This window comes from Anas platyrhynchos, chromosome 10 (genome assembly GCF_047663525.1).
Source record: "Anas platyrhynchos isolate ZD024472 breed Pekin duck chromosome 10, IASCAAS_PekinDuck_T2T, whole genome shotgun sequence".
NCBI classification, from domain to species: Eukaryota; Metazoa; Chordata; class Aves; order Anseriformes; family Anatidae; genus Anas; species Anas platyrhynchos.
The window spans coordinates 25,117,470-25,126,298 of record NC_092596.1 but is presented as its reverse complement, the minus strand read 5'-3'; positions in this window follow the sequence as shown (position 1 = coordinate 25,126,298).

Below are 8,829 nucleotides of genomic sequence, written 5' to 3'. Positions count from 1 at the left end.
CCGAATTGCTGGACCATTCCTTTGCAAGATGAGAAGAGGCAAAGAGAGCAGGAGGAACAGCAGCCCTGTTTTTGGTCTGGCTTAGTTCAACAGGGGGCAGCACAAGCAACCAGGCTGTTTCTCTTCAAAGACTTGCCTTAGCATTGGTGAAGGAAACTGACCGGGCCGACAACCCTCTTACCTTTTTGCACCACTCCACACCATGGGGACTTCATCTCTCCAAGGCTGCACGAGGGAAGGGCGGAAACAAGAAAAAAAGCACATCCTGAGGCACCTCATAACCACAGCCTACCTACTGCAATACTTGTGTCTCTCTTCCCAGCTGCTTCATCTCTGTGGCTCTCCATCTCCAAACCACATTCTTTTTAACTGCCATGCAGAGTGGCAGTCCTCCGGGCGCCATAGAGCAGCACCATATTTTTTTTTTTTTATTAGTATTTTTTAATTTCAAAATAGCAGTCCGCTTCCCTCTGGAGATGGACAGTAGGTCCAGCCAGTCACCGAGTTGCCAACACAGAGCTTCACAGTTCCAGAAGGCGCTCTTTCCTTTCACCGATTCCTTATAAATGTTATCTACCACTGGCAAAAGCAATAAACAGACTGCAAACATGCACTGCCATCTTTGACAAACTTTATGTTTTCAATTTTATTATTTCAAAGAGAGCAGTCCACTTGCCTCTCCATCTGTGAAGTAGATCAAACCAGTCACTACGTTGCCGAACAAGAACTTGACGGTTCCAGAAAGCGCTGTTACCTTTGACCGGTTCCTCCTAATGTTTACCTACTGCTGGTTTATACATTTAGAGATTAAAATATAGCTCAAAAACAGAAGAGTATCCCACCATCCCAAAAAACAGTGAGCCAGAAACCTCTATTAAACATCCCTCTCCTAAGTGAATTCCAAGCACTTAAAAATTCTAGAAATCTATAAACTCCAGCCTGCCTAGAGAACCCTGCAACTGACTAAAGGAAAAACAAAGCACTTACCCCAAGGAGCAGCCCAAGCAGAAGGAGCTCTCTGATAGCATGCCTGGGGCTCATATAGCATTCAGCCCCGCCCAGCACCCAAACCCAATCACCTGGGAAAGGGGAGGGGCAAAGCACAAGGAAGTAGGAAGAGAGCAAAAGAAGCAGCTGTGTTTTTTTTTTTTTTTCCTTTTTTTTTTAAGATCTGGTTTATCTCAAAAACATTCCGAGAGCAGACAAGAGACCTGTGGTGTTTCTAGAAGCAAAACTCCCCTTTTGCTTTTGCTGCAGCTTTTAATGTTGAACGGATAACGTCACCAAGCAAGTAACTGAAACTTCTTCAACTGGAATTAGTTTAAACACGCTCACCGTCATCTGCAAACACAGAGAACCAGCATTCACTAGCCCTAACCCTAACCTCTAACCCTAACCCCAACCCTCACCCTAAACTCTAACCCTAGCCCCAGCCCTAGTCCCCGAGAACTGCATTTCCCGGTATGCTCTGGGCACCCAACATGGCCTCCCGGAAGTTCGGAGTCCCAGAACTACATTTCCCGGTATGCTCTGGGCGCTCAACATGGCCTCCCGGAAGTTCGGAGTCCCCGAGAACTGCATTTCCCGGTATGCTCTGGGCGCTCAACATGGCCTCCCGGAAGTCCGGAGTCCCAGAACTACATTTCCCGGCATGCTCTGGGCAATCAACGCGGCCTACCGGAAGCCTTGTGACGGAAAACTACACCTACCAGCATTCCCTGCACAGCCGGCACGGCCAATCAGAGGCCGAGTTGTCGAGAACTCCATTTAACAGCACTCCCTGGAACCCTAGCCCTTACCGCCCTTACACAAAGAAGCCGCAAGCCCTAACCCTAAAAATCCTCGAAACCCCTACAGACCTAACCCAAACTATCCACCACACTAAACCCCTGAAGACCTATGCCTAAAAGCCCTAACCCAAACACTTAAGACGCTCAAATCCCACACCCACAAAATTAAGATGCTCAAATCCCAAACCCCAAAAAATAGGACGCTCAAATCCCAAACCCCCTTCCGAAAAAGAAAATAAGAAAAATAAATCAAACAAAACAAAAACAACAAAAGGGGTAGACCTGGTGGCATCTGCCCTATAACCCTGCAAAAATCATGAGGGACATAGAACAACAAAGCAAACACACAAAATAACATTGACATCCTAGCCATAAAAGTGCTATAACAATTAATCACCTCCAAAGAGCTTCTTGCAATAAATGCACGTACTACTAGATTGGTTTCCTCTAAAATATCGTACAAGACTCTGACCCACGAAAAGAACCCTGCATGTAGCTAACAGAAGAATAAACAAAGCACCGACCCCAAAGAGCAGCCCACGCAGAAGGAGCTCTCTGATAGAATGCCTAGGGCTCGTATAACATTTGGCCCCGCCCAGCACCCAAACCCAATCACCTGGGAAAGAGGAGGGGGCAAAAAACAAGAAAGAGAGCAGGAGCAGCAGCTGTGTTCTTTTATTTATTTTTTTATTTATTTGTCACCTATCCCTAGTTTACAGCATGCGGAGTGCAGACAAAAGAACTGCGGTGTTTCTAGAAGCAAAATTTACCGTATTTTTGACTCAGCTTTGAACATAGAAAGGACAATACAACCAAGAAAGTAAATGAAATATTTTCAACGGGAATTAGCACGAACCTTTCATTTACATATGAAGAAAAATCTAGGAGCGTAGGAAATTACACATCAAAAAAAAAAAAAGACGTAATAAGCAACGCGCATGCGCGGCCCCCGGCCGCCTGCAGTACACGTTTTCCACCAGCAGGGGGCGGCAGAGGTCGCATGCGGGGAAAGCACAAAAAAAGCAAAAAGAGGAGCAGCAGCAGCTCTGGTTTATTTACTTATTTATAAGGCTTAGCTCAACAGCATGCAGAGTGCAGACAGGAGAACTGGGGTGTTTCTAGAAGCAAAACTCCCCTTTTGCTTTTGCTGCAGCTTTTAATGTTGAACTGATAATGTCACCAAGCAAGTAACTGAAACTTCTTCAACTGGAATTAGTTTAAACACGCTCACCGTCATCTGCAAACACAGAGAACCAGCATTCACTAGCCCTAACCCTAACCCCAACCCTCACCCTAAACTCTAACCCTAGCCCCAGCCCTAGTCCCCAAGAACTGCATTTCCCGGTATGCTCTGGGCGCTCAACATGGCCTCCCGGAAGTCCGGAGTCCCAGAACTACATTTCCCGGCATGCTCTGGGCAATCAACGCGGCCTACCGGAAGCCTTGTGACGGAAAACTACACCTACCAGCATTCCCTGCACAGCCGGCACGGCCAATCAGAGGCCGAGTTGTCGAGAACTCCATTTAACAGCACTCCCTGGAACCCTAGCCCTTACCGCCCTTACACAAAAAAGCCGCAAGCCCTAACCCTAAAAATCCTCGAAACCCCTACAGACCTAACCCAAACTAAACCCCTGAAGACCTATGCCTAAAAGCCCTAACCCAAACACTTAAGGAGCTCACAGCGCCCAAGCCCACAAAATTAAGACGCTCAAATCCCAAACCCAACCCAAAATATTAAGATGCTCAAAACCCTAACCCAGGAGAACCTAACCTGAAAAAAAAAAATAATAAGATCTTAAAACCCTAACCGTAAATAACTGACCAAAAATAAAACCCTAAGAACCTAACCCTAAAAAAACTATCAACACTACAACCCAAAAAACTCCAAAACCCTGACACGCTAACCCTGAAACCCTTAAAACCCTAACCCTCAAATCCCTAAAATCCTAACCGTTAAAACTCCAACCCTAAAACTAAAAACCTTAAAATCCTAAACATAAACCCTGAGAACGCTTACCCTGAAACCCAACCCTAGGGCCCTATCCCTGAAACCTTAAAACCGCGAATCAATCTTTGGGAAATAACATAGGCTCAGGAGAGGATCTCAGTACAGTAGCATTTGTATTTGAGATTACAATGGCGGGTGTCCCGCAAGCAGGAGGGCACCTACCGATTCCATACACAGTTTATATACTTTTTTTTTTCCCTCCCAAGGACCAGGACCCTCCCGTTTCCCCATTAACTGTGCAATCCAGGTTTATACTCTACCTGGTGCTTCACCGAAAACACACAGCTGCTGGCCTGTTACAAGTCACATTTCTTTTGAGGCTTTTACTCTTTGAGGTGGTAATGTTTCTTACACCGTGATTTCCACTTAATTGTTGTAAGGATTCTGGTTGTCTGCATTTTACAAGGTTGTCTGTTGTAATAAATGACTAAGTCCCAAATAGGATTACAATCAAAGTTTACAATTTATTAAATGAATAGAGGTAAGCAAACAGCACTGGGCGCGCCGGGAGTCTCTGCTCCACCGAGACGCACACAAGTCACAGCAGGCGGCTGGGTTTTATGCTCCTGGGCTAATACATATTCATTACTACTTCTAGAAAAGGCAGGGTTATTATAACTAGTTCCTGGAATCCGAACCCGCCCACTGGCGCATGTGTTATCAGTCTCTGGTGGTCCCTCTGCGGGTCTCTCGTACTGAAGGCTCATAGTCTTCCTCCCAGGCTTTTCCCTTGTCCTTCTCCTTTGTCCATCTTGGCTGGATGTCAGAGACTTGCATAGTGCCCCATGCAATAGTCATAACAGTTAGCAGTTATTCTGAAACCCCTTTGTTCTCTTGTCCCCTATTAACCCGAATTGCTGGACCATTCCTTTGCAAGATGAGAAGAGGCAAAGAGAGCAGGAGGAACAGCAGCCCTGTTTTTGGTCTGGCTTAGTTCAACAGGGGGCAGCACAAGCAACCAGGCTGTTTCTCTTCAAAGACTTGCCTTAGCATTGGTGAAGGAAACTGACCGGGCCGACAACCCTCTTACCTTTTTGCACCACTCCACACCATGGGGACTTCATCTCTCCAAGGCTGCACGAGGGAAGGGCGGAAACAAGAAAAAAAGCACATCCTGAGGCACCTCATAACCACAGCCTACCTACTGCAATACTTGTGTCTCTCTTCCCAGCTGCTTCATCTCTGTGGCTCTCCATCTCCAAACCACATTCTTTTTAACTGCCATGCAGAGTGGCAGTCCTCCGGGCGCCATAGAGCAGCACCATATTTTTATTTTTTTTTTTATTAGTATTTTTTAATTTCAAAATAGCAGTCCGCTTCCCTCTGGAGATGGACAGTAGGTCCAGCCAGTCACCGAGTTGCCAACACAGAGCTTCACAGTTCCAGAAGGCGCTCTTTCCTTTCACCGATTCCTTATAAATGTTATCTACCACTGGCAAAAGCAATAAACAGACTGCAAACATGCACTGCCATCTTTGACAAACTTTATGTTTTCAATTTTATTATTTCAAAGAGAGCAGTCCACTTGCCTCTCCATCTGTGAAGTAGATCAAACCAGTCACTACGTTGCCGAACAAGAACTTGACGGTTCCAGAAAGCGCTGTTACCTTTGACCGGTTCCTCCTAATGTTTACCTACTGCTGGTTTATACATTTAGAGATTAAAATATAGCTCAAAAACAGAAGAGTATCCCACCATCCCAAAAAACAGTGAGCCAGAAACCTCTATTAAACATCCCTCTCCTAAGCGAATTCCAAGCACTTAAAAATTCTAGAAATCTATAAACTCCAGCCTGCCTAGAGAACCCTGCAACTGACTAAAGGAAAAACAAAGCACTTACCCCAAGGAGCAGCCCAAGCAGAAGGAGCTCTCTGATAGCATGCCTGGGGCTCATATAGCATTCAGCCCCGCCCAGCACCCAAACCCAATCACCTGGGAAAGGGGAGGGGCAAAGCACAAGGAAGTAGGAAGAGAGCAAAAGAAGCAGCTGTGTTTTTTTTTTTTTTTCCTTTTTTTTTTAAGATCTGGTTTATCTCAAAAACATTCCGAGAGCAGACAAGAGACCTGTGGTGTTTCTAGAAGCAAAACTCCCCTTTTGCTTTTGCTGCAGCTTTTAATGTTGAACGGATAACGTCACCAAGCAAGTAACTGAAACTTCTTCAACTGGAATTAGTTTAAACACGCTCACCGTCATCTGCAAACACAGAGAACCAGCATTCACTAGCCCTAACCCTAACCTCTAACCCTAACCCCAACCCTCACCCTAAACTCTAACCCTAGCCCCAGCCCTAGTCCCCGAGAACTGCATTTCCCGGTATGCTCTGGGCACCCAACATGGCCTCCCGGAAGTTCGGAGTCCCAGAACTACATTTCCCGGTATGCTCTGGGCGCTCAACATGGCCTCCCGGAAGTTCGGAGTCCCCGAGAACTGCATTTCCCGGTATGCTCTGGGCGCTCAACATGGCCTCCCGGAAGTCCGGAGTCCCAGAACTACATTTCCCGGCATGCTCTGGGCAATCAACGCGGCCTACCGGAAGCCTTGTGACGGAAAACTACACCTACCAGCATTCCCTGCACAGCCGGCACGGCCAATCAGAGGCCGAGTTGTCGAGAACTCCATTTAACAGCACTCCCTGGAACCCTAGCCCTTACCGCCCTTACACAAAGAAGCCGCAAGCCCTAACCCTAAAAATCCTCGAAACCCCTACAGACCTAACCCAAACTATCCACCACACTAAACCCCTGAAGACCTATGCCTAAAAGCCCTAACCCAAACACTTAAGACGCTCAAATCCCACACCCACAAAATTAAGATGCTCAAATCCCAAACCCAAAAAAATAGGACGCTCAAATCCCAAACCCCCTTCCGAAAAAGAAAATAAGAAAAATAAATCAAACAAAACAAAAACAACAAAAGGGGTAGACCTGGTGGCATCTGCCCTATAACCCTGCAAAAATCATGAGGGACATAGAACAACAAAGCAAACACACAAAATAACATTGACATCCTAGCCATAAAAGTGCTATAACAATTAATCACCTCCAAAGAGCTTCTTGCAATAAATGCACGTACTACTAGATTGGTTTCCTCTAAAATATCGTACAAGACTCTGACCCACGAAAAGAACCCTGCATGTAGCTAACAGAAGAATAAACAAAGCACCGACCCCAAAGAGCAGCCCACGCAGAAGGAGCTCTCTGATAGAATGCCTAGGGCTCGTATAACATTTGGCCCCGCCCAGCACCCAAACCCAATCACCTGGGAAAGAGGAGGGGGCAAAAAACAAGAAAGAGAGCAGGAGCAGCAGCTGTGTTCTTTTATTTATTTTTTTATTTATTTGTCACCTATCCCTAGTTTACAGCATGCGGAGTGCAGACAAAAGAACTGCGGTGTTTCTAGAAGCAAAATTTACCGTATTTTTGACTCAGCTTTGAACATAGAAAGGACAATACAACCAAGAAAGTAAATGAAATATTTTCAACGGGAATTAGCACGAACCTTTCATTTACATATGAAGAAAAATCTAGGAGCGTAGGAAATTACACATCAAAAAAAAAAAAAGACGTAATAAGCAACGCGCATGCGCGGCCCCCGGCCGCCTGCAGTACACGTTTTCCACCAGCAGGGGGCGGCAGAGGTCGCATGCGGGGAAAGCACAAAAAAAGCAAAAAGAGGAGCAGCAGCAGCTCTGGTTTATTTACTTATTTATAAGGCTTAGCTCAACAGCATGCAGAGTGCAGACAGGAGAACTGGGGTGTTTCTAGAAGCAAAACTCCCCTTTTGCTTTTGCTGCAGCTTTTAATGTTGAACTGATAATGTCACCAAGCAAGTAACTGAAACTTCTTCAACTGGAATTAGTTTAAACACGCTCACCGTCATCTGCAAACACAGAGAACCAGCATTCACTAGCCCTAACCCTAACCCCAACCCTCACCCTAAACTCTAACCCTAGCCCCAGCCCTAGTCCCCAAGAACTGCATTTCCCGGTATGCTCTGGGCGCTCAACATGGCCTCCCGGAAGTCCGGAGTCCCAGAACTACATTTCCCGGCATGCTCTGGGCAATCAACGCGGCCTACCGGAAGCCTTGTGACGGAAAACTACACCTACCAGCATTCCCTGCACAGCCGGCACGGCCAATCAGAGGCCGAGTTGTCGAGAACTCCATTTAACAGCACTCCCTGGAACCCTAGCCCTTACCGCCCTTACACAAAAAAGCCGCAAGCCCTAACCCTAAAAATCCTCGAAACCCCTACAGACCTAACCCAAACTAAACCCCTGAAGACCTATGCCTAAAAGCCCTAACCCAAACACTTAAGGAGCTCACAGCGCCCAAGCCCACAAAATTAAGACGCTCAAATCCCAAACCCAACCCAAAATATTAAGATGCTCAAAACCCTAACCCAGGAGAACCTAACCTGAAAAAAAAAAAATAATAATAATAAGATCTTAAAACCCTAACCGTAAATAACTGACCAAAAATAAAACCCTAAGAACCTAACCCTAAAAAAACTATCAACACTACAACCCAAAAAACTCCAAAACCCTGACACGCTAACCCTGAAACCCTTAAAACCCTAACCCTCAAATCCCTAAAATCCTAACCGTTAAAACTCCAACCCTAAAACTAAAAACCTTAAAATCCTAAACATAAACCCTGAGAACGCTTACCCTGAAACCCAACCCTAGGGCCCTATCCCTGAAACCTTAAAACCGCGAATCAATCTTTGGGAAATAACATAGGCTCAGGAGAGGATCTCAGTACAGTAGCATTTGTATTTGAGATTACAATGGCGGGTGTCCCGCAAGCAGGAGGGCACCTACCGATTCCATACACAGTTTATATACTTTTTTTTTTCCCTCCCAAGGACCAGGACCCTCCCGTTTCCCCATTAACTGTGCAATCCAGGTTTATACTCTACCTGGTGCTTCACCGAAAACACACAGCTGCTGGCCTGTTACAAGTCACATTTCTTTTGAGGCTTTTACTCTTTGAGGTGGTAATGTTTCTTACACCGTGATTTCCACT